Genomic DNA, 27,990 nt, shown 5'->3' with positions numbered 1-27,990 from the left:
TTTCTTTGAATATAGTACATAGAATGGAAATAAACAGCAATAGAAGTGAAGCAAGTGATTTGCCAACAAAAATAACTTCACTTGTGTCACACCTTAACTATTAGTATATATATATATATATAATTTACCTTTTGCCATTTCACTGCCATTTTTACCCTACTCTGTAACAGTGGGAAAGAATCATCTTCTAGACATCAGCTGTAGTCAATCAGAGGAAATTATTCCCCCAAAACAATGCAAGATTGCTCAACTCTACTCTTTCAAACCAGCACACGTAATTTTCCAGTCGCAGTCACTTAAGTAGAATTCTGCCACTGTCCGCAGTCCTTTTGAACACTAACAAGAATGCAGTGTTGCCAGTAAGAAGTCCTCCACGTCCTCCACTCACAGCCTGCTCCAGCCACGCAATGATGCACCAATACTACTACTGACTGTAGACACCCTTCCTTACGCTGCTGTGGAAGAGGAAAGGGAGGCATCCTGTTCAGTAAGTCCGCTGCTGTTGCAACCCTTGGTGAGGACACTGAGAAAGGCTTTTTTGTGCCCAGAGACAGAGCACAAGTTCGCTTGAACCATAACTACTGATAACAATCATGAGTCATAAACACACAGATAATTCTGTGGGGGACGGGGAATGCTCAAGTGGGGTACTCAATGAGTTGTGGATTGAAACATGTTTTATTCCAAAAGCGGTAGGATAATCATATGTAGAAGACAGGAGGATAAGAAAATAATACAAATACAGTGTTCTGTATATGCTAATAGTACCTGCTATTCTATGACCACCACAGGTAGTATAAACTTCCACAGGTAAGATATAAAATGAACCAATTTTTTCAGGAAATATCAACACAGGTGGGTAGGAACTGCTTTTGAAATGAAAGGGAAGGAAAAGCAATAAAATGCTCTGATATTTTCCAAGTTTTCAATAATTGCATTTTATATGACTAAAGACTATTTCTTCAGGAAAGAGTTTATTTTTATCAAGCTTTTATCGAGTAAGCACTAAACTAAGTATTCTTGAAACAATATGAGATGTGAGCAAAAACAAACTCACAAAGAAGTGTTAACTTCAGGTTAATTTATAACAGTAAAAAAATCAAAGTTTTAATGTCCAAACCATTGCTGATTAAGAAAATGATGTATTCTAATATGTAGCCATTAACATATTATCCACAAAGTTTCTATTTACATGGCAAAATATTCATGAGATAAACAGGAAAAGTAATGTGAAACAGAAAAATCAAGGTATTTGTTGAAATCCAAGTTATTCTGCCAAATAAAGTGGGTACACTTGTTTGCTTTCTCTGCTGAGAGAAATAAGATTGAAAAGAGAAGAAATGTAGTAGGAAAAAGAGCCAAATTATATGAGAAAATCACCCAGGAATTCTAAAGAATAAGAATTTCTAATATTCAATTTTAGAATTGCTTTGTCAAAGTAACCTCTGTTTGGTCCTCTAAGACCTTCACTTAGAGTCTCACACAAGCAGAGCTCTTGTAAGAGAGGGATATTTGGGAGAAACTCAAAAGACAGACACTGATTTCCCCTATGGGTCAATGCTTGGATAGTAACATGTAACTATATAACTCTAGCTGCTGCTGCTGCTAAGTTGCTTCAGTCGTGTCCAACTCTGTGTGACCCCAGAGACGGCAGCCCACCAGGCTCCCCCGTCCCTGAGATTCTCCAGGCAAGAACACTGGAGTGGGTTGCCATTTCCTTCTCCAATGCACAAAAGGGAAAAGTGAAAGTGAAGTCACTCAGTCGTGTCCGACTCTTAGTGACCCCATGGACTGCAGCCTACCAGGCTCCTCCGTCCACGGGATTTCCCAGGCAAGAGCACTGGAGTGGGGCACCATAGCAGGTAAAAATATATCTACATTTATAAATATAGATAGAAAGAAGAAATTCAAATGAGAATTTGCTAAAGGTGGTAAACTAGAGCCTGAAGTGACCTTGACACTTGGGAAGGGTCCTGATCTTTCAAACGAGCATGTGGCCCAAAACCCTATAGTGATCAAGTGACAGAGCCAAATTCACACAAGCTCTTAATATAATGGTTGCCTTTTTTTTCTCCTCAACTGCGCATCTGAGAGCTTTCCAAATCATATTTTAATGGAAATGATTATTTTGATTACTAGGAAAAATAACAGTAAAGAATTGAAATACATTTCGATACCTCCATGAAAAGACCATTGAAGCTGTCCAAGGACGCTTGGGCAACATTTCTGTCAGCAGATCGAGTGGCAGATAGTGTACCTGGTTGGAAAGGAAATTCAAAATGAGTAAGCAAAGAAAGACAGTTTAGACTCAGGAAAGAAAAGTCAGCATTAGAGAATTCAAACAGAACAATAGAACATGGATGGGTATTTTAAAGGAACAGAAAAATCTGGGAAATATAGATATTATAGTTGATCAAATGGTCTAGTCACTTGGTAATAATAATCATGGATTGTTTATTGAGAAAGTCCCTGTAATAAATGCTTTATATGTACTGTTTAATTTAAATATTTTAATGAATCTGAGATAAATGCTACAATTATCACCATTTTATTTTTTTAAAAAAAAGAGGCACAGAAGGATTAAATAACCTAGCCAATGTTACTCAGATACTAAGTTGTACAGCAGGATCTGAACCCAGACAGTTCAACTCTATATCTACAAAAAACAACAGTAATAGGATTTACTATGTGCTGGGCACCTTGTTAGAGGTCTCATGTGGATTATCTCTATAATTCACAATACAGCCTCTTGAGATAGGTGCTATTATTATTTACATTTATGGGCAGTAAAACCAGCTCATCCTGGCTTATGGGAAAAAGCAACATATTGGTTCATAACTTACCATAAGTTATGGTACAAAGATATCCTTATTCTCCCTTTTGAATATAAACTTTGAGCCCCATAGAAAGAGGCTCACTATCATCATCAAAAATCTGTTAATTATTTATATAATTATGTATTGATTCATTGAGAAGAAATTATGTGATAACCACATGTTAGTGGTTTCCATGGTAAAAATGTAATGTAAGTTTTAGGCAGGAAATATATTTCAGCATATCAAACTTGTTTAGCTACACCTGCATCATTTTGTGAATTATCTGTGTGTTTATGATTCATGATTGTTATCAGTAGTTATGGTTCAAGCGAACTCAACTGATTTTAATACTAGCTGACATAAAGCATCATTAAGGTGATACATTTTGTGGATGTGTTGGAGGTAACATAAGGATAATGGAAAAGAAGAAAAGAAAAATGAAGATAGGAGAACATTTTAAAAAGTATGTTTCCCAAAGCTAAATCTAAACTCTTGGGCATACCTGAGATTGGTCTGTGCTGCTGTACTTCATTTCAGATAACTATAGCACCCCCTGGTGAATAACTTTCATATTTCATAATTTTCTCTAAATAGCGTACGCTGCAAAATCTGCAAGTAGCTCTTAGAAATAGCTGCTTTGGTCCTGCTTTTTTTCCTTTTTGGTAAGTAAGCATGTGCCCAAACTAAATTTACCTCAGAAGCTATTTCAATACCAACATAAGTTTTATGTAACATGCAAATTCTACTTCCAGAAACAAATAAGAATAAGGGTCCTTGAGTATCTTGGATTAATCAAATTAGCTGCACAGTATGCTAACGTAGGGGCTTCCCAGGTGGCACAGTGGTAAACCATGTGCCTGCAATGTAGCAGACACAAGAGATGTAGGTTTGACCCCTGGGTTGGGAAGAGCCCCTGGAGAAGGAAATGGTAACCTGGTCCAGTATTTTTGCCTGGAAAATCCCATGGACAGAGGAGCCTGACAGCCCACAACCCATGGGTTTACAAAGAGTTGGGCATGACTAAGTAAACACACACACACTAACTTAGAAGAAGCAAAAGCCTGTAAATCTAGAAAGTACAACAAAATTTTTTCTTCATTTTTATATGCAAATTTCAAATTTTCACTGGGCTGAAGCATATAAATACATTTACACTTCCCTACCTCTTAGATCTTTACTCAGCTGTCACTTTCTCATGACATTTTTATCGATCATCTCATTTATAAATAAAGACCACAACACTTACATTCCCTATGCCTTTCTCAGTTTCTTTTATTTTCCCCATAGTTAGAATGTTCAAATAAATTTTTATCCAAATCAAAACACTTTGAGATGGGCAAGGATGCTATTATTATTTACGTGGGGTCAAATAGGCAATGGGAACATTATGATGTATTCACCTTACTCATAGTACTGATCATCTTCTAATATATTTACTTTTTATTTTCTTTCATTTCTGCTAAAAATTCACAGTGAGCAGGGAGTTTTGTCTGTTTGGTTTTCCCCCTTTTTTTTCTTATTGCTATAATCCCAGTAACTAAAATAATGTTCATATTATAATATATGCTCCATAATATTGATTGAGTAAATGAACATGTTTACCTGTGGTTATACAATATGGCTGCAAAGTCTTGGTCACTTATTTCATTGAAGGGCTTCCCTGGTGGCTCAGATGGTAAAAAAAAAAAAGTCTGCCTGCAAAGCAGGAGGCCTGGGTTCAATCCCTGGGTTGGGAAGATCCCGTGGAGGAGGGCATAGCACCAGGAAGGACACAAAATGAGTTGAAAATGACTGGTCTTATGCGAAGAGTTGACTCACTGGAAAAGACTCTGATGCTGGGTGGGATTGGGGGCAGGAGGAGAAGGGGACGACAGGATGAGACGGCTGGATGGCATCACTGACTCGATGGACATGAGTCTGAGTGAACTCCAGGAGTTGGTGATGGACAGGGAGGCCTGGTGTGCTGCGATTCATGGGGTCGCAAAGAGTTGGACACGACTGAGCGACTGAACTGAACTAAAGGAACTTTGGGGCTTCCCTGGTGGCTCAGTGATAAAGAATCTGCCTGCCAACAGAGGAGACATGAGTTCGATCCTTGGGTCAGGAAGATTCCCTGGAGAAGGAAATGGCAACCCACTCCAGTATTCTTGCCTGGGAAATCCCATGGATAGCGAAGCCTGGATGGCTACGGTCCATGGGGTCACAAAAGAATCAGGACTTAGCAACTAAACAATAGTAACAACAACAAGGAACATTGAGTTTAAAGGGTCTTAAAAAAATCATTTAAATGAATAATTATTACTTGTAAGTTGATTACGGCCGTAAGAAGTCAAAAGTAACTTGGAAGTTTGTTCAAGGAGCATTTAGGGATGTAAAGACAGTTTCATTAAGTGGGTAAAGGGTGAAGACTTATCACTGGGTAGAATTTAACAGAGGTGAGGGGAAGTGTTATGGTGGAAGCAGAGCTAACCATATGAGCACAGAGGTTAAAAAAAAAAAAACAAACATGAATACTTATTGATCTAACAGCAAGAAGTTCAGTTTGGCCAGGGAATGGGATCTATGAAGAGAAAGGAAAGCCAGAGAGAAGGACTAGAAATCGGTCTTGGAGCCTTAAATGTTGTTTTTGTACCAGTAGTTGGATTTCTTTTATGGTCACAAGTCAGATGATTTTTTTCTAAACATCTATTGTTTTCTACCACTGATAACATAAACATTCTGTGTAATCAGTGTAAGTGGGAACTTTTTTAAAATATAGAGAAGAAAATAAAATCACTTCAAATTTCTCTGCTCAGAGTTAATCATTGCTAATCTTTTGTTCTTGCGTTTCCTCTACAGACACATTACTACAATTGGGATACAGAAGACAGAAATAGATTGAACCCTCATTCTTTCACTAACATTCATTTTATGATTATCTGACTAATTAAGGACTCTCTGCAAACAGATGCAAACAGAGTTTTAATACCTACATACATTTACTATATGAAAATATCAAAATTTATTTACTTAATATCCTGCTAGTACATATTTACATTGTTTTCAAATACAGATATAGCTATTTTTGAAATGGACATCAATAGTGCGTTTACCCTAATGTACTTGGGATACTGCCATTGGCCTGTACTTAAGGATTTTGTAAGAAATTATCCTATGAAATATTGCCATAGTTGTTAGGTACTGAAAGTTTGTGTCCCTCCAAAATTCACATTGAAGCCCTAGCCTTACCCCATGACTATATCTATAGATAAAGCCTGTTGTTGTTGTTGTGTTGTGTTAGTTGCTTTGAAATTTGAGACTTTTAACCAGTAAAAGTTAAATGCAAAATCTGTTTGGATATCATCTGTAATAAAACAGAAGAGGCAAAGTTTTTAAAGGAGTATAGTTCTTTAAATTTTAAGTAGAAAATTATGATTATACAAGTGTATAATGTATGCAAAATGTCATTTTCCAGGAAGCATAATTCTCAATTCAACCAATACTTCCAAATTAATATAAATACCTCCTGTTCTCTGAAAATATATGGTGAAAAATTAACTATATACATTGAAGTTTTTTTAATAATTATGTCTGAAATTAGCAAAACAAGAGAAAGAAGAGAGTCAATATATTAAATGGTATTTTCTATCAGATCCATGTGGTACAGTGGAAAGAACATGGTTGTAGGAACCAGATGCCCTGGCTTCAATCCTTATCTCTATGATCCGTGAAATATACAAAGCTGTATACACATATACATTCCTATATGCATGCATTTTCTAATCCTCAACAATGTTATGAATGAGGAAACTGAAACAGGGCCTAATGAATTGCATGAAATCACAAAGCAGAGAAGTGACTGAATTTGAATTCTGTTACAATTTAAAGCCTGTATTTTTTCCCACTCCACAGAAAAAGAGGGGAGTCATTGCAAAACCTGTGAAGGGTCTGAAATTTTACCCTTTCTCAGTTTCACACATGCTAGCAGAAGACATAAGACTCCTAGGTCAGAGGCAAAAGGGCTTCATAGCACAACAAGCAGCATGAGCTTCAGGTTTCAGTTCTCCTCCAACCCCCAAACACCATAGGTCAATGCAGAGAGGCCTAGGCGAATCTGGGCACACAGTTGGGTTTGGTCACAGCTTATGAACCTTGATTCAGGAGAATCCTCAGTCTTTGTCCAAGAAAGAAAAGCAAGTATTAGTCACTCAGTCGTGCCCAACTCTGTGTAGACCTGTGAACTGTAGCCTGCCAGGCTCCTCTATCCATGGGATCCTCCAGGCAAGAGTACTGGAGTGGATTGCCATTTCCTTCTGCAGAGGATCTTCCTGACCCAGGGATCAAACCTGGGTCTCCTGCATTGCATGCAGATTCTTTACCATCTCAGCCACCAGGAGGAAGATAATATTTTTACTATCCTGTTCGGGAAACAAATTTGCCCTCTACCTTTACAGAATATATAAAGACTCTATCTCTATCTTCTAAGACTGTTTGCTGTATAAACATCTTTTAAATGCCATGCAGAATTACCACCACCAGCCCCCAATTGAGGGAAAAATTGAAATTAAATAGACCCTGAGGTTTGCGGGATAGTCTGACAAAAGCCCAAAGAGGTGTAATGAATCTGTGTTTGGTGCATGTTTGCATATATTCATATCTAAATCAGATTCAAATGTAGGTCTTCAGCCTCTAGGGTCCATGTCATCAGCCCACTCGCAAAAGGACAAGACATAAGGCAGAGATGATACGGGGTGAAGAAAAGAATAGCATCTTTGTGAAAGAGATTAGAAAAATTAGGTAAGATGTAAGGGTTCCAGTGAAGGAGACTATGCTTGGGGCAGAAATCCATCCTAGACAGGAAAATCTAAGCAGAAAATCAGTTGTATGAATTAAGTCCATCTGCAAGGACAAGCTCCATTCAATTTACTGAGCACTGAGGAAGTTAGTGTCTCCAGGGCAGGGGCAGATTTGTTTCCTGACCAGAATAATAAAGATAATGTCTCCCTCTGGGGCAAAGATTGTGCTGTTTAGTTTGCAGCCCCAGATAATAGCAGGAATAATTCCAGGTTTGGTGGATTTATAAGCTTTAATGCACTTCTTGCTCAGATTAAAATTATCTCGCTAGTTGGCAGGGCTATGCTTGTTGATGAAAGCATTTCCAGGGAATAGAGACTGAGGCAGGAAGAAATTGACAGAGAAAAGAGAAAGAGCAAAGTTGGGAGGTCACTCTTTCAAAGACAAAGAAAATGACCAAGTGAAATGTCAACAGTGAAAAAACATGTGCCTTTCCACACAAGCTAAACTGCTGCAATCTTTGCCCAGGAATTAGAAGTGAAATGTCAAGCCAGTTTAATATCAGATCCTAAATGATAACAGAGCCAAAGAATTAGAATTTGCAAAGAACGTGTCCCCTCCCAGTTATTTAAAAGAATATGTTATTAAACAACTCAGTTTAATTAGATCCAAACCAGTTTGAAATCCAAGATAGTACCCTTTTCTTATTAAATACATAGTCACAAAATAGCTACATACTTGCAGAGTCTCAGGAATGCTGCTTTAAGGAACTGTTTTATTTGGGAGAATATCATTTTTATGCATTTTCACTCTGGCAAGTCATCTTAGAGTCTGTTATATTCAAATCCTGCAATCATTTCTTATAAAAGATAATATCATCTGCCATATTATATCAGCCATTTCCATAATAAAAGTTATAGCTAATGATGATAACATCACTAATTAAAATAAATGTGTGTAGAATTATACATATATGTGTATATATGTTATTATACACATTATGTATATATTTATATGATATATATGTATATATATATATAAAATTCCTATAAATTTCTAAGAATAACTAAGAATAAGCAAAGGAACATCATTTTTATCTACTTATGAGTCATTGTATTATCTCACTTTAATTTAAAGTTTTGATCATAATAAACTTTTCCAAGTCGGACGAAGCAAAAGCAATAATGGCTTATCTTCAAACATTGTATGGAATAAAGAATAATTCTCATGTTAACGTCATAAAATTGACATAACAAGTGAGAAAAGATTTTTCATTCAAGTAACTAACCTTTTTATCTTTAATAATCATGTTTGCATAGAAAAAACATTTATAAGAGTATAAAAATGAAGAGAAATGCAGTCCATTTCCACAACTATGATTTGTTGCCTAACATAAATTGAAATTGTTTTCATTAAATACACTAATATGGCTTGGAAAAGGATTTAAAAATTAAATTTATTTCGTTTCTAGACTTTTTTTTTTTTTTAATTTTAAAATCTTTAATTCTTACATGCGTTCCCAAACATGAACCCCCCTCCCACCTCCCTCCCCACAACATCTCTCTGGGTCATCCCCATGCACCAGCCCCAAGCAAGCTGCACCCTACGTCAGACATGGACTGGCGATTCAATTCTTACATGACAGTATACATGTTAGAATTCCCATTCTCCCAAATCATCCCACCCTCTCCCTCTCCCTCTGAGTCCAAAAGTCTGGTATACACATCTGTGTCTTTTTTCCTGTCTTGCATACGGGGTCGTCATTGCCATCTTCCTAAATTCCATATATATGTGTTAGTATACTGTATTGGTGTTTTTCTTTCTGGCTTACTTCACTGTATAATTGGCTCCAGTTTCACCCATCTCATCAGAACTGATTCAAATGAATTCTTTTTAACGGCTGAGTAATACTCCATTGTGTATATGTACCACAGCTTTCTTATCCATTCATCTGCTGATGGACACGTTTCTAGACTTTTAGTAGAATTAAAGCGATTTCATATACTAGCCTGTGTAAAAAATCACAAATTAAACATTTTATTTTAAAACATCATATATAGAAAATTATTTCTGTAAGATATTCAGACTGTTGTCAAACTTTCCTGCTTTTTTTCCACTACGTCTATAAGTACAAAGAAATGACAAGCTTTAATTACTTCTTTAGGATTGTTTCAATGTGTATATATGTATGTGTGTGTGTGTTTAGTTGCTCAGTTGCGTCTGACTCTTTGTGACCATATGGATTGTAGCCTACCAAGCTCCTCTGTCCACGGAAATTCTCCAGGCAAGAATACTGCAGTGGTTACCATGCCCTCCTCCAGGGGATCTTTCCAACCCAGGGATCAAACCTGAGTTTCTCATATCCCCCACCTTACAGGCAGATTCTTTACCGTCTGAGCCACCAGGGAAGCCTCTATATAGAGAGAGAGAGTCTCTCAGTACAGTCACTCAGTAGTTTCCGACTCTTTGTGACCAAATAAATTGCAGCTCACCAAGCTTCCCTGTCCATCACCAACTCCTGGAGCTTACTCAAACTCATGTCCATCGAGTCAGTGATGCCATGCAACCATCTCATCCCCTGTCATTCCCTTCCCTCCCTCCTGCAATCTTTCACAGCATCATGTCTTTTCCAGTGAGTAAGTTCTTCACATCAGGTGGCCGAGGTACTGGAGTTTCAGCTTCAGCGTCAGTCCTTCCAATGAATATTCAGGACTGATTTCCTTTAGGATTGACTGGTTTGATCTCCTTGCAGTCCAAGGGACTCTCAACAGTCTTCTCCAACATCACAGTTCAAAAGCATCAATTCTTTGGCACTCAGCTTTCTTTATAGTTTGACTCACATCCATACATGACTACTGGACAAACCATAGCTTTGACTAGATGGACCTTTGTTGGCAAAGTATTGTCTCTGTTTTTTAACGTGCTGTCTAGGTTGGTCATAGCTTATCTACCAAGGAGCAAGAGTCTTCTAATTTCATGACTGCAGTCACCATCTGCAGTGATTTTGGAGCCCCAAAAAAAGAGATTATCTCACTGTTTCCATGGTTTCCCCATCTATTTGCCATGAAGTGATGGGACCAGATGCCATGATCTTAGCTTTTTTAATGTTGAGTTTTAAGCCAACTTCTTTACTCTCCTCTTTCACGTTCCTCAAGAGGCTCTTTAGTTCCTCTGTGCTTTTTGCCATAAGGGTAGTGTCATCTGCATATCTGAGGTTATTGATATTTCTCCCAGAAATCTTAATTCCACCTTGTGCTTCATCCAGCCTGACATTTCACATGATGTACTCTGCATATAAGTTTAATAAGCAGAGTAACAATATACAGCCTTGATTTACTCCTTTCCTTATTTGGAATGAGTCTGTTGTTCCATGTCCAATTCTAACAGTTGCTTCTTGACTTGCATACAGATTTCTCAGGAGGCAAGTAAAGTGATCTGGTATTCCCATCATTTTAAGAATTTTCCATAGTTTGAGGTGATCCACCCTGTCAAAGACTTTGGTGTAGTCAATAAAGCAGAAGTAGATGTTTTCCAGAACTCTCTTGCTTTTTCAGTGATTCAACGGATGTTGGCAATTTAATCTCTGGTTCCTCTGCATTTTTGAAATCCAGCTTGAACATTTGGAATTTCATGGTTCACGAACTGTTGATGTGTGGCTTGGAGGATTTTGAGCATTACTTCCCTAGCGTGTGAGATTAGTGCAATTGTGAAGTAGTTTGAACATTCTCTGGCATTGCCTTTCTTTGGGATTGTAATGAAAACTGACCTTTTCCAGTCCTGTGGCCACTGCTGAGTTTTCCAGATTTGCTGGCATATTGAATATAGCACTTTCATAACATCATCTTTTAGGATTTGAAATAGCTCAGCTGGAATTCCATCACCTCCACCAGCTTTGTTCGTAGTGATGCTTCCTAAGGCCCACTTGACTTCGCATTCCAGGATGTCTGGCTCTAGGTGAGTGATCACACCATCATGGTTATCTGGGTCATGAAGATCCTTTTTGTATACTTCTTCTGAGTATCCCTGCCACTTCTTCTTAACACTGTCTGCTTCTGTTAGGTTCATGCCATATCTGTGCTTTATTCTGCCCATCTTTGCATGAAAAGTTCCCTTGGTATCTCTAATTTTTTTTGAAGAGATCTCTAGTCTTTCCCATTCTATTGTTTTTTCTATTTCTTTGCATTGATCACTGAGGAAGGCTTTCTTATCTCTTCTTGCTATTCTTTGGAACTTTGCATTCCAAATGGGTATAGCTTTCTTTTTCTCCTTTACCTTTCACTTCTCTACTTTCATAGCTATTTGTTAGGCCTCCTCAGACAACTATTTTGCCTTTTTGCATTTCTTTTTCTTGGGGATGGTCTTGATCACTGCCTCCTAAACAATGTGATGAACCTCCATCCATAGTTCTTCAGGCACTCTGTCTATCAAATCTAATCCCTTGAATCTATTTCTCACTTTCACTGTATAATCGTAAGGGGTTTGATTTAGGTCATACATGAATGGTCTACTTGTTTTCCCTACTTTTTTCAATTTAAGTCTGATTTTGGCAATAAGGAGCTCATGATCTGAGCCACAGTCAGTTCACGGTTTTGCTTTTGCTGACTGTATAGAGCTTCTCCATCTTTAGCTGCAAATATAATCAATCTGATTTCAATATTGACCATCTGGTGATGTCCATGTCTAGACTCTTCTCTTGTATTGCTGGAAGAGAATGTTTGCTATGACCAGTGCATTCTCTAGGCAAAACTCTGTTAGCCTTTGCCATCTCATTCTGTACTCCAGGCCAAATTTGCCTGTTACTCCAGGTGTTTCTTGACTTCCTACTTTTGCATTCCAGTTCCCTATATTGAAAAGGACATCTTTTTGGGTGTTAGCTCTAGAAGGTCTTGTAGGTCTTCATAGAACCATTCAACTTCAGCTCTGTCAGCATTACTGGTCGGGCCATAGACTTGGATTACCATGATATTGAATGGTTTGCCCTGGAAACGAACAGAATTCATTCTGTCGTTATGGAGATCGCATCCAAAGTTCTGTATTTCGGACCCTTTTGTTGACTATGATGGCAACTCCATTTCTTCTAAGGGATTCTTGCCCACAATAGTAGAAATAATGGTCACCTGAATTAAATTCACCCATTCCAGTCCATTTTAGTTCGCTGATTTCTAAAATGTCTATGTTCACTCTTGCCATCTCCTGTTTGACGACTTCCAATTTGCCTTGATTCATGGACCTAACATTCCAGGTTCATATGCAATATCACTCTTTACAGCATTGGATTTTACTTGCATCAGCAGTCACATCCACAGCTGGGTGTTGTTTTTACTTTGGCTCAGCATCTTCATTCTTTCTGGAGTTATTTCTCCACCGTTGTCCAGTAGCATATTGGGCACCTACCAACCTGGGGAGTTCATCTTTCCATGTCCTATCTTTTTGCCTTTTCATACTGTTCATGAGGTTCGCAAGGCAAAAATATGGAAGTGGTTTGCCATTCCCTTCTCCAGAGGACCACATTTTGTCAGAACTCTATACCATGACCCGTCCATCTTGGGTGGCCCTACACAGCATGGCTCATGGTTTCATTGCTTGAGACAAGGCTGTGGTCCTTATGATCAGTTCCATTAGTTTTCCTGTTTGTGGTTTTCATTCTGTCTTCCCTCTGATGGATAAGGATAAAAGGCTTATGGAAGCTTCCTCATGGGAGAGACTGCCTGAGGGGGAATCTAGGTCTTGTTCTGATTTGCAGGGCCATGCTCAGCAAATCTTTAATCCAACTTTCTGTAGATGGGCAGGTCTGTGTTCCCTCCCTGTTGTTTGACCTGAGATCTTTGGTGGAGTTAATGAAGATAATAAAGACCTCCTTCAAAAGGTCCCATGCATGCATTGCCACATTCAGTGCCCCCAAGCCTACACCACTGCTGACCCAGGCCTCTGCTGGAGACTCCTGGACACTCACGGCAAGTCTAGGTCAGTCTCTTGTGGGTTCACTGCTCCTTTCTCCTGGGTCCAGGTGTGCACAAGGTTTTGTTTGTGCCCTCCAAGAGTCTGCTTCCCCCGTCCCGTGTAATTTCTGGTGGCTCTATGGTAGAGTTAATGGCAACCTCCTTCAACAGGGCTTATGCCATACCCAGGTCTGCTGCACCCAGAGCCCCTGCCCCTGCAGCAGACCACTGCTGGCCTGTACCTCCACAGGAGACTCTCAAACACTCAAGCGCAGGTCTGGCTCAGTCTCTATGGAGTCTCCTGGTGCACACAAGGTTTTGTTAGAGCCCTCCAAGCGTCTCTGGTGGGTATGGGTTTTGATTCTAAATGTGACTTCACCCCTCCTACCATCTTGCTGAGGCTTCTCCTTTGCCCTTGGTCATGAGGTATATTCTTTTGGTGGGACCCAACATTCTCCTGTCACTGGTTCTTCAGCAGCAAGTTGTAATTTTGGAGTTCTTGCAGTAGAAGATGAATGCACGTCCTTCTACTCCACCATCTTAAATGTTGAGAGAGCCTCTATTCATATATAGATACATGAATAAATGTTGGCAAGAATGTGGAAAAAAAGGAACCCATACATTTTTGTGGGAATGTAAATTGGCACGAGATAGCAAATTGCCAACATCCGTTGGATCACCAAAAAAGCAAGAGAGTTCCAAAAAACATCTACGTCTGCTTTGAAGACTATGCCAAAGCCTTCATGTGGATCACAACCACCTCTGGAAAATTCTTAAAGAGATGGGAATACCAGACCACCTTACCTGCCTCCTGAGAAATCCGCATGCAAGTCAAGAAGCAACAGTTAGAATTGGACATGGAACAACAGACTGGGTTCAAATCGGGAAAGGAGTGCATCAAGGCTGCATGTTGTCAGTCTGCTTATTAAACTTATATGAAGAGTACATCATGTGAAATGCTGGACTAGATGAAGCACAAGCTGGAATCAAGATTTCTGGGAGAAATATCAATAACCTCAGATATGCAGATGACACCACGCTTATGGCAGAAAGCGAAGAAGATCTAAAGAGCCTCTTGATGAACATGAAAGAGGAGACTGAAAAAGTTGGCTTAAAACTCAACATTCAGAAAACTAAGATCATGGCATCTGGTCCATCACTTCACATCAAATAGATGGGGAAGCAATGGAAACAGTGAGAGACTTTATTTTGGTGGTGGGGGGGGCGAGGGGGTGGCACTCCAAAATCACTGCAGATGGCAACTGCAGCCATGAAATTAAAAGATGCTTGCTCCTTGGAAGAAAAGCTATGACCAACCTAGACAGCATATTAAAAAGCAGAGACATACACTGCTGACAAACGTCCATCTAAGCAAAGCTATGGTTTTTCCAGTGGTCATGTATGGATGTGAGAGTTGGACCATAAGGAAAGCTGAGCACCAAAGTATTGATGCCTCTGTACTGGGTGTTGGAGAAGACTGTTGAGAGTCTTTTGGACTGCAAAGAGATCCAACCAGTCCATCCTAAAGAAAATAAGTCCTGAATATTCATTAGAAGAACTGATGCTGAAGCTGAAACTTCAGTACTTTTGGCCACCTGATGAGAAGAACTGACTCATTTGAAAAGACCCTGATGCTGGGAAAGATTGAAGGTGGGAGGAGAAGGGGATGAAAGAGGATGAGATGGCTGGATGGAATCACTGACTCAATGAACATGAGTTTGAGTAAGCTCTGGGAGTTGGTGATGGACAGGGAAGCCTGGCAAGCTGCAGTCCATTAGGTCACAAGGAGTCAGACCCGTGTGAGCAACTCACCTGACCTGATTATGTAAAACAGTAGTATGGCAGCTTCTCAAAAAATTAAAAATAGAATGACCATATATTCCAGCAATCCCACTGCTGAATAGATATCCAAAGGAAATGAAATCAGTACTTCAAAGAGATGTCTGCCTTCCATGTTCACTGCATTATTACTCACAATAGCCAATACATGGAAACAACCTCAATGTCCTCTGACAGATGAATGGATAAAGAAAATGTGGTGTACATATATATATACACACACACACATTTATGAAAGTGAAAGTGGTATCATTCAGTGGTGTCTCTTTGAGATCCCATAGACTATAGCCCACCTGATTCCTCTGTCCATGGAGCTCTCCAGGCAAAGTTACTGGAATGGGTTGCCATTTCCTTCTCCAGGGGATCTGCCTGACCCAGGGATCGAACCTGGGTCTCCTGCTTTGCAGGCAGATTCTTACCATCTGAGCCACCTGGGAAGTTTTTATATACATACACACACACACACACACATACAAATACAATGGAGTATTACTCAGCCATAAAAACGAATGAAATCCTGCCATTTATGACAACATGGATGAAACTGGACTGCTTTATGCTAAATAAATAAGTCACGAAAAAGATAAATACCATATGGTATTACTTGAATGTAGAATCTTAAAAACAAAGAAAATTTCATAGAAACATGATGATGATTGCCAGCAACTGGAAGCAAGGGGAAATAGGGAAATGTAAGTCAAGGATATAAACTTTCAATTACAAGACTAAGTTCTGAGAATCTAATATACAATCTGCTGGTGAGTACAGTTAATAATATCAAAGTTACTAGATAATATATTACCTATAAGAATATAGATAATAATATTGCATTCTTGAAAGTTGCTGATGATAGATCTTAAGCATTCTCATCACAAAAATTAGTTAACTACATGAAGTAAAGGATATGTTAATTATATTGACTTTAGAATCATCCCATAATGTATGGGCTTTGCTTGTGACTCAAAAGGTAAAGACTCTGCCTGCAAACAAGGGAAGAAACAAAAAGAATCCAGATTGGAAAAGGAGAAGTAAACTCTCACTGTTTTCAAATGACATGATCCTTTACATAGAAAACTCTAAAGACACCACCAGAAAATTACTAGAGCTAACCAATGAATATAGTAAAGTTGCAAGATATAAAATTAATACACAGAAATCCCCTGCATTCCTACACACTAACAATGAGAAAACAGAAAGAGAAATTAAGGAAACAATCCCATTCACCACTGCAATAAAAAATAACATACTTGGGAATAAATTTACCTAAAGAAACAAAAGACCTATATACAGAAAACTGTAAAAGACTGATGACAGAAGTCAAAGATGACACAAATAGATGGAGAAATATACCATGTTCGTGGATTGGAAGAATCAATATAGTGCAAATGAATATACTACCCAAAGCTATCTATAGATTCAATGTAATCCCCATCAAGCTACCAACAGTATTTTTCACAGAACTAGACCAAATAATTCCACAACCTGTATGGAAACACACACAAAAAAAAACTCAAATAGCCAAAGCAATCTTAAGAAAGAAGAATGGAACTGGAGGAATCAACCTGCCTGACTTCAGACTATACTACAAAGATACAATCATCAAGACAGTATGGTACTGGCACAAAGACAGAACTATAGATCACTGGAACAAAATAGAAAGCCGAGAGACAGATCCATGCACCTATGGACACTGTATCTTTGACAAAGAAGGCAAGAATATATAATGGAGAAAAGACAATCTCTTTAACAAGTGGTGCTGGGAAAACTGGTTAACCACCTGTTAAAGAACGAAACTAGAACACTTTCTAATACTATACACAAAAATAAACTCAAAATGGATTAAAGATCTAAATGTAAGACCAGAAACTATAAAACTCATAGAGGAAAATATAGGCAGAACACCCTCTGACATAAATCACAGCAAGATCCTCTATGACCCACCATCCAAAGTAATGGAAATAAAAACAAATATAAACAAATGGGACCTAATTAAACTTAAAAGCTTTTGCACAATGAAGGAAACTACAAGCAAGGTAAAAAGGCAGCCTTCAAAATGTGAGAATAAAAAAGCAAATGAAGCAACTGACAAAGAATTAATCTCCAAATACACAAGCAGCTCAATATTAGAAAAATAAAGAACCCAATCAAAAAATGGGCCAAAGAACTAAACAGACATTTCTCCAAAGAAGACATACAGATGGCTAACAAACACATAAAAAGATGCTCAACATCACACATTATTAGAGAAATGAAAATCAAAACCACAAGGAGGTACCATCTCATGGCGGTCAGAATGGCTGCCATCAAAAAGTCTACAAACAATAAAACCTGGAGAGGGTGTGCAGAGAAGGAAAACCTGTTACACTGTTGGTTGGAATGCAAACTAGTACAGCCACTATGGATAACAGTGTGGAGATTCATTAAAAAAAAAAAAAAAACTGGAACTAGAACTGCCATCAGTTCAGTTCAGTCTCTCAGTCGTGTCCGACTCTTTGCGACACCATGGACTGCAGTGTGCCAGGCTTCCCTGTCCATCACCAACTTCTGGAGCTTACACAAATTCATGTCCATCAAGTCGGTGATGCCATCCAACCATCTCATCCCCTGTCATACCCTTTTCCTTCTGCCTTCGATCCTTCCCAGCATCAGAGTCATTTCCAACGAGTCAGTTCTTTCCATCAGGTGGCCAAAGCACTGGAGTTTCAGCTTCAGCAACAGTCCTTCTAATGAACATTCAAGGCTGATTTCCTTTAGGATCGACTGGTTTGATCTCCTTGCAGTCCAAGGGACTCTCAAGAGTCTTCTCCAACACCACATTTCAAAAGCATCAATCTTCAGCACTCAGGTTTCTTTACAGTCCAGCTCTCATATTCATACAAGACTACTGGAAAAACCATAACTTTGACTAGAAAGACTTTTGCTGGCAAAGTAATGTCTCTGCTTTTTAATATGTTGTCTAGGTCGGTCATAGTTTTTCTTCTGAGGAGCAAGCATCTTTTAATTTCATGGCTGCAGTCACCATCTGCAGTGATTTTGGAGCCCAGAAAAATAAAGTCAGCCACTGTTTCCATTGTTTCCCCATCTATTTGCCATGAAGTGATGGCACCAGATGCCATGATTCAGTTTTTCTCATGTTGAGTTTTAAGCCAACTTTTTCACTCTCCTCTTTCATCAAGAGGCTCTTTAGTTCCTCTTTGCTTTTTGCCATAAGGGTGGTGTCATCTGCATATCTGAGGTTATCGTTACTTCTCCTGGAAATCTTGATTCCAGCTTGTGCTTCATCCATCCTTGAATTTCTCATGGTGTACTCTGCATATAATAAATAAGCAGGGTGACAATATACAGCCTTGACATACTCCTTTTCTAATTTTGAACCAGTCCATTGTTCCACGTCTGATTCTTTCTGCGATTGTAGTTTCCATTCAGCTAGAATGGATCACACTATTCATTCAGATAGACATGGATCACAACCTCATCTAACTCGATGAACCTATGAGCCATGCTGTGCAGGGCCACTCAAGATGGACAGGTAATGGTGGACAGTTCTGACAAAATGTGGTCCACTGGAGAAGGGAATGGCAAACCACTTTAGTATTCTTGCCTTGAGAATCCCAGGAACAGTATGAAAAGGCAAAAACATATGACACTGAAAGATGAATTCCCCAGCTCAGTAGGTACCCAATATGCTATTGGAGAAGAGTATAGAAATAGCTCCAGTAAGAAGGAAAATTCTTGAGAATCCCTTGGACTGCAAGGAGATCCAACCAGTCCATTCTAAAGGAGGTCAGTCCTGGGTGTTCTTTGGAAGGACTGATGCTAAAGCTGAAACTCCAATGCTTTGGCCACCTCATGCAAAGAGTTGACTCATTGGAAAAGACTGATGCTGGGAGGGATTGGAGGCAGAAGAAGGGAAAAACAGAGGATGAGATGGCTGGATGGCATCACTGACTCAATGGACATGAGTTTGGGTGAACTCCAGGAGTTGGTGACGGACAGGTGCCGGAAGCCAGCACGGGAGATCCCACCTATGACAAGGTCATGTGGAGAGGCCTGATGGGCAAGGCGAGTCAGGTCTCGAGGGGTCCTCTGTCTGAGCATCTACCCTGAAACCAAAATCTGTTTACTCTCTGCTATACTATACTCTTCTGACATTACCACCTTTTCTCTGGAAAGAGTTAATTCAGAGCTCCAGTTAATAGTCTCCTGCATATTAAAAAAAATGTCTCGGCTTAAAACCCCTTTGATAGCTTTCTAACTTATCTGACTGGTCTGCTTTACAACTTGTGGATTGTTTACAGCCCCCAACTGTGAGAGGCATGAAGCTCAAAACACCTTAAAGGTATAGAGCCTTTTAGAGTTAAGAATTAGTTTGGTGAAGAGTTTGTTGAGTTAATGTTTGCTGCCAGGCCTCCATATTCTTTGTCTTTTAGGCACCTGGGAGGATATTAATCAATGTAATCGGGATGCAGAAATAGGAACATAGTAGTTTTGATGTTAGCAATACTAGACTTTTGAGTTAATTACTTTTCTCTTTGTTATAAATCACTGTACTCCTTTTTCCTTGTTATAAATTGTTGTATCCTTGCTATGTAAGAATGTAACTTTATTTAGTGCTTTCTGAGAGTGGCACCAGACTTTGGGAAGAACAACACAAATAAGTCTTCTGGTTGACAAACTCTTATCAGAAAAGGGCCGTAAAATGTTAATTGGCCTTCTGGCCAGAAGATGATGTAAATCACCTAAGACTTATGTATACAACTAGGTATACAGAGAGAAAGCCTGGTCTCAATAAGAGTCAGGGCTGCTGACGCTGCATAATTTTATATTATCCATTGATCTCTATGTACAAAAAAAGGTATAAAAAGCCTTTACTACAATAGAGGACAGGCCAGTCACTGAACTGATTTTCCTCGTGTCTTCCTTTCTTACTCTATTTTCTGGCTGAATTCCCATCTGGGGCATGGAAGCTCGCCATGTCTACTTACTTGCCCCAGCTTCTAAGATCCACGCGAGAGGGAGCCCAAGGTGGGGCTATTCAAGAGGACGCCGGTGGCCTAACGTAGATGGTGCAAGTTCCTTGTCTGGAACTTTATTGGCTTTCCACATAAACCAAGTTATTCAGCATCTTTTCTCCACTAAATTTTCCTACTATACTATCTCTTCTTAATTTCTTTTATATGTCTAAATAAATAAGTTTTTCCTCATCTATGCCATCTCCCCTTTGAATTCTCTGGATCCACTGGGGCAGGACCCTGGCAGACAGGGAGGCCTGGCATGCTGCAATGCATGGGGTTGCAAGGAGTCGGACATGACTGAGCAACTGAACTGAACTGAACTGAAGAAGGAAGAGGCTGAACCAAAGCAAAAACAACACCCAGTTGTGGATGTGACTGGTGATGGAAGAAAAGCCCAATGCTGTAAAGAACAATATTGCATAGGAACCTGGAATGTTAGGTCCATGAATCAAGGTAAATTGGAAGTGGTCCAACAGGAGATGCCAAGAGTGAACATCGATATTTTAGGAATTAGTGGACTAAAATGGACCGAAATGGGCAAATTTAATTCAGATGACCAATACATCTATGACTGTGGGCAAGAATCCCTTAGAAGAAATGGAGTAGCCATCAAAGTCAACCTATAGGTGAAATCTCAAAAATAACAGAATCATCTCTGTTTGTTCCCAAGACAAACCATTCAATATCATGGTAATACAAGTCTATGCCCCAACCACTAATACTGAAGAAGTTGAAGTTGAATGGTTCTATGAAGACCTACAAGACCTTCTAGAACTAACACCAAAAACAGATGTCCTTTTCATCATAGGGAACTAGAATGCAAAAGTAAGAAGTCGAGATACTTGGAGTAACAGGCAAATTTGGCCCTAGAGTGAAAAATGAACCAGGTCAAAGGCTAACAGAGTTTTGCCAAGAGAACACACTGGTCATAGAAAACACCCTCTTCCAACATACATGGACATCACCAGATGGTCAATACCGAAATCAGATTGATTATATTCTTTGCAGCTGAAGATGGAGAAGCTCTATACAGTCAGCAAAAACAAGACCAGGTGCTGACTGAGGCTCAGGTCATGAATTTCTTATTGCAAAATTCAGACTTCAATTGAAGAAAGTAGGGAAAACCACTAGATCATTCAGGTGTGACCTAAGTCAAATCCCTATGATTATACAGTGGAAGTGAGAAATAGATTCAAGGATCAGCTCTGATAGAGTGCCTGAAGAACCATGGACAGTGGTGGTTCCTAACACTGTACAGAAGTCAAAGGAGACTAAATAATAACGATATAGTCATTAAGCATATTCAAGGTGTTTTACTCTTTCTCAAGGTCTACAGATAATATTCTGAGAAATATCCTGTGAGTTGTCTTGTAGATACCAAAAATCTAGGTGGAGAAGTAACTACATGATGACCAGACTGTACCCAGCACATAAACTGCCACAATTCCAAGAAGTGATTTCAGAGAAATGGGGACAAATGGACCCTGTAACTGAAGATTAACTATACCTAAAACAATCAATATGACGCTGGTCAGACCACCAACGACCAATCTAAAGATGACTGGCAGAGATGAGTGAACCGTTACTGCATGTAGCTGCCACACCCGGCCCCCGGCTTCTCTCTATAAAAGCTCTTGCCCAACTGGTGCCCTGAGGGGGAGTCAGCCTTTGGACAGACGTGTGTCACCCCTCCCCTTCCGGTTGCTGCCATCTGAAATAAAGCAAATTTTCCTTTCCACCAACCTGACCTGTTTATTGGCTTTTGAGCAGTGAGCAGCTAGACCCACTCATGACTTTCAATAACAATTCCAGTTTCAAAATAAACTAAAAAGCAGTAGATTTTTAAGAAAATGTTTATTCCTGTATCAGATCTTCAACACCCACCTGGAGCTGAGGCTGGTCCTTCACCACCTTGTGATATTTCTCATCTGCTCTGCTGTTACCTCTGAGGACCCTACACCCAAAGAGGTGACTTCAAAGTTGGGATATTTCAGGCCATCAACTCCAACCATGCATCTTTCCTTTTTTAATTTTGGTCACTGACTTTTCCTGAACATAGCCTTTTGAAAAAATGGCTCATCACCTAACTACCTCATACTTTCTTTACAACTTCTGCACAATTAATTGCCTCTCTTCCTACTGTTTTCTTGAAACTCAAATTCATGTCACAGGGTTTTCTGGAAACTTGGTCCATTGTAAACACTCACCACTCCCTCCTGAAAGTGCTTTTTCTACTTCCTTATTATGAACAAATCCTCCTCTCCCACATCACTGTCTCTAGTGCAAGGTGTCTCTTCTATCTATCAGCCACCTCAGATCCTGGAAAGAGCATTGCTTCTCTCACAGTCTTTCGATTTTCTTCTGACTCTATGTACTAGCTTCTTGTTTTTTGAGTCTCTTTCTTCCTCTTGGCTGCTGTCATCTGCTGACCTCTGAGTAATTCCTCCAATTCTTTGGAAATTTTCTATTTGACCTATGGTGCTGCTGCTGCTGCTAAGTCGCTTCAGTCATGTCCGACTCTGTGCGACCCCATGAACTGCAGCCTACCAGGCTTCTCCATCCATGGGATTTTCCAGGCAAGCGTACTGGAGTGGGGTGCCATTGCCTTCTCTGTATAGCTTGTCTCTACTCCAGGTGCTTGTGTTATCTTGAATCATCTTAACATCTAGTCATATTATCCAGTTACACAATAGCATTATAATTTTTGAACATCTGAGCTTCAGCTACCTTCAACTCTCTGCTTCAGTCACTCCCTCTCAATGCACATCCTTGTCACCACAGGGTTCCCTGTTTGGTCTCTTTCAAAGGACTCTTCCTCCATCATTCTTTCTCTTCCTTTCAGTTTCTCACGCCCTTGCTGACAACATCTCTTCTACTACTAAGAAGGGCAAAGACCCCTGAGGCCTCCGTTTCCTTCCAATTTATCAATTCTTTTCTGATTTTCATTCCCTGAAGCCCATGGTTCATCACCAGAACTTCCCTAGCTAGTATCTCTAAGTCTCTAGTTCCCAAATCATTTTGCTGAAACTAACCAGGCCAAACTCTAACCCTGAAGAATACTACAATCTCACCTTGCTTGTTTACATACTTGGATGACCATGCTTTGCTGGAGAAAATTCACATAACACTATGGCTTGGATTAATCATGAACTCTCATCTCTAACCCCAACTAGGCCCTTATCACTTCCTGGCAATCCTTTTACAATGTCCTCTTCAGTTATTTATAGTTCATGTATTCTTTTTTTTAATTAATTTTTTTATTGAAGGATAATTGCTTTACAGATTTTTGTTGTTTTCTGTCAAACCTCAACATGAATCAGCCATAGGTACACATATATCCCCTCCCTTTTAAGCCTCCCTCCCATCTCCCACCCCATCCCATCCCTCTAGATTGATACAGAGCCCCTGTTTGAGTTTCCTGAGCCACACAGGAAATTCCCATTGGCTATCTATTTTACATATGGTAATGAAAGTTTCCATGTTACTCGTTCCATACATCTCACCCTCTCCTCCCCTCTCCTCATGTCCATAGGTCTATTCTCTATGTCTGTTTCTCCACTGCTGCCCTGAAAATAAATTCTTCAGTACCATTTTTCTAGATTCTGTATATATGTGCTGCTGCTGCTACTGTTGCTGCTAACTCACTTCAGTCGTGTCCGACTGACTCTGTGGGACCCCACAGATGGCAGCCCACCAGGCTTCCCGGTCCCTGGGATTCTCCAGGCCAGAACACCAGAGTGGTTGCCATTTCCTTCTCCAATGCATGAAAGTGAAAAGTGAAAGTGAAGTTGCTCAGCTGTGTCCGACTCTAGCGACCCCATGGATTGCAGCCTACCAGGCTCCTCCGTCCATAGGACCTTCATATGTGCTAGAATATGAATTTATCTTTCTATTTCTAACTCACCTCACTCTGTACAATAGGTTCTAGGTTCATCCACCTCATCAGAACTGACTCAAATGTGTTCCTTTTTATGGCTGAGTAATATTCCGTTGTGTATATGTACCACAACTTCTTTATTCATTCATCTGTCAATGGACATATAGTTCATGCATTCTTAATATGGCTAATTCATACTTGTTCCAAGTTTAAGTGAAATACGCTAATCAATCAATTTTACCATACCAATGTTATCAAAAAGTAATGTTACAGTAAATACATTACTTTTATCAGGCTTCCAGGGTAATAGAGAAAAACAGCTAACCAAATATCAACTGCTCATACATAAAGCTAAAAGGTTCTGTTAACCCTTTAGTCACAAAACAGGTGCATATTTTATTGATATAGCTCTGCTTCTATGTCTATTTTCCACATTAATCAGTAACTTCTTTGAAGAAGGAACTGAATCTTATTTCAATGTACAGCTTCACATTAGATAGACACTCAATAACTACTGCAGTCTGAATATATCTGGAAAGCCATGAAAGTGCTTTCCTAAATACTCTAGAAGCATAACTGAAAATGACTGAAAATACAGTTTATTTTAAAAATCTGAGAACACCCATATCAAAAAATATGAAAATATAATCTGAATACCATGTTCTAATTTAGGAAGCATTAAGCATGAGATATGCTTTAGTAATACTTTTTCAAATATGCTTTTATATTTTGAAAGTTACAGCATTTGAATGAGTATTTCAGTTTAAAATACATTAAGTATCTGTGATAGACTGATAATGGCTCACAAAGATTTTTCCATGTTCTAAGGCATAAAACATCTGGACATTACCTTATATGGCAAAAGATGTGATTCAGTTAAGGATCTTGAGAGGAGGAACTTCCGTATTACCGAGGTAAGCCCTAACTGCAAACACATATATTTCCTTATAAGAGAAAGGTAAAAAAAAAAAGTAAAATAAATAAATCAAAAGAGAGAGGTAGATGGAGTTTTGAAACTTCTGTGAGATGCACACAGGAGAAGATGATGTAAAGATGGTGGCAAAGATTAAGTGATGTGATTACAAACTAAGGAATGCCATGGATTATGGAGAGGCACCAGAAGCTAGAAGAGGCATGGAACAGATTCTCCCTGGAGTCTCTGGAGGAGGGAGCATGGCCCTGCTGACACCTGAATTCCCCATTTCTGGAAACTAAAACTGTGAGAGAATAAATTTCATTTCAAGTCCCTCAGGTTTTGGCAATTTGTTACAGCTCCCACAGGAAATGAATATAGTATCACTGGCTTTCAGGCACTAAATGAGTCTCTAAAGACATGAAAATTGGAAAGAAAAAAAAAAAAGTGAAGAGGGGCATGTTCCCTGACCACTATTAGCTCCCTATTTAGTGAGGAAAGCTAACATAGAAATTAAAGAGTCATCATACAGATGGCTTCCATATTGGAAACATGTATTGTGGTTCTGGAAATAGAAGAGATACAATAAACTGATGAGGTCATGACCACATGGAGCAGCATCTGGAAATCAAAGAAATAAGAGTATAAGAGGTCTAAAGAATGGTGAGGAAATTAAAGTGGTAGATGGATTATCAATGATGAAGGACAGGCAAGCCTGGCATGCTGCAGTCCATGGAGTCGCAAAGAGTCAGACATGACTGAGTGACTGTACAACAACAAATAGGTGGGAGGGAAATTGAAGGGAGATGAAATTGGAATGGTAAATTATAAAGCAATGCATTATTCTTTAGACAACAGGAAGTCACTGAAAGACTTCAATGGGAAATCAATATGCCTTGATTTCTGTTTTAAAAAGATAACTGAAGCATTTATGTGGAAAACTCAGTTAAGTGGAATAACTCACTCCCCTGATGATACCCCAAAAAACAAAGTGTTACCTAACTAAATTGGTTCCAATAGCAGGCAGTGAATTTTCATTTGTTTTGGCAATATAGTAACAAGCTAGCATGTTTAAATAAATACAACTGCCAGACAGGTCATTAACATTTCTTTACTCAGCCAAAATAGAATTTTTAATACCTCTCATTCCTAAAAGAGTAGGTAGATTTAAGTAGAGAGCCTCAATTTATCACATAAAGTATAATTTTAAAGTATCCAAATGGATATTTTAAGGCAAAAAACTGAGAAAGGTAGCCGCCTAGAAAAGATTTCTTATAGCCTGATTTCCCCCCTTTCTAAATACTGAGTAATTCCCTTCAAAGGCTATTAAATAGAGAATAAATTCATTATGTCCTCATGGGTAAGAAATTATTAGCCTAATTAAGTCCCTTGTTCCTTCAGGGGGAAAAAAATCCCTAAGAAAGAAAGCTGTTAAGGAATTCTTAAGGGATAATAAATGTTGGTCTAAAAAAAATACAGGAAGTAATATAAGCAAGCTGCTTCTGTTAAGCAGTGGCCAAACTGTACCAACAAAAATCTTACAGTTCTCACTGAGGAAGTAAAGAAAAACTATTTCCTAAAGTAGCCACAAGTGAGTGAACAGAAGTTAGAGATAAAAATCTACATTTTGTGGGCTTAACAAATAATGTAGAAATGCCAGACCAAAGACCCATTTTGAAATTCTTCTGCTCATCCAGCTTGGAGATATTCATTACATAATGAGCCCATTTTTTAGGATTTTAGAGCCCAAGCCACACACTGACTGTTGCCCAAGAATCACAAAAGCAATAGTCTTGAATTTTTAGTGTTAGCACCTGTCCACAAAACAATGAGACCATGACCCAAGTTATATTTCAAACACAAACATTTTTATTTTCCATGATTAAATCAAGTCATAGATCTTTGCTTCACTTTTTTCTTTGATCACTATAGCCCAAAGTAAAGTAAGGGGCCATGAACAAAGTCAAATAAACTATTTATTGTTGCCTGAATATTCCAGATTTACCAGTTGGTTGCTAGCTCTGCATTTCCCCACTGTCCCTAATAAGTCTTTCTTCTTTTTTTTTTCCCCTTTATTTAATAGACCCTGATTGTACATATGGGACATTCAGTGAATGGAGCAGATAAAGTAAGTGTTAATGAATTTATCACTATATTTGTAGTAGTCATAAATTCACTTGTAAAGCTCATGACTCTCAATGAATGTTTGACTGGAAAAAATAATGGTACTTGAAAAACAATTAATATCTATTGTCCTACTCAACCACACACTATAGACTTGGCATGAAGCAGGGAAAAAGTGAACAGTCCTTGCTCTTCCAGTCAGTAAACCTAACTTTACTGCTGAATCAAAATTTTATAACCAAAAAAAACATTTGTAATACAATAGTAATTCCTTTTAAAAAGATAATGGTGAAGGTGTTGATAGATATGCATTGGAAACAGGATGTTGGACTCGGAAATCAAAGTGACAGAATCACCATTTCCCAGCAAAGGCTCACATACCACAAGGGTCTAGTTCATTCTAATCTTGATTATACTTCTCTTAATTTACATAATTGTGCTAATTCCTCTGAACTTCAATTGTTCCATATTGCTTATCATGTACAAAGCATGGTGAGAAATATCAAGTAGGTATGTTGAGGGTAGAAATGGTATGGTATCAGTAATATCTGGAATACTATGCAAGGTTTCAGATCTTACCTGTGTGTGTGTGTGTCTGTAAAGTTTTCTCTCTTATCCTAAAATCTAAGGAATTTATACACTTTGAATTATCTGAAAGGATTATCAATCCACACTTAGATATGGGTTTGGAAAA

General features: G+C 38.9%; 1 long non-coding RNA gene across 1 annotated transcript; it reads left to right on the top strand.

Moving 5' to 3' along the window:
* LOC102190228 lies at positions 347–27,294 on the top strand. Its single transcript, XR_001296062.1, has 3 exons — positions 347–487; positions 25,088–25,173; positions 27,256–27,294. It is a non-coding gene; the product is annotated as an uncharacterized LOC102190228 (long non-coding RNA).

The sequence above is a fragment of the Capra hircus genome, chromosome 9, assembly GCF_001704415.2.
Source record: "Capra hircus breed San Clemente chromosome 9, ASM170441v1, whole genome shotgun sequence".
In the NCBI taxonomy this organism is placed as follows: Eukaryota; Metazoa; Chordata; class Mammalia; order Artiodactyla; family Bovidae; genus Capra; species Capra hircus.
The sequence above is the reverse complement of the archived record's forward strand: the minus strand, read 5'-3'. Positions and strand labels throughout refer to the sequence as shown.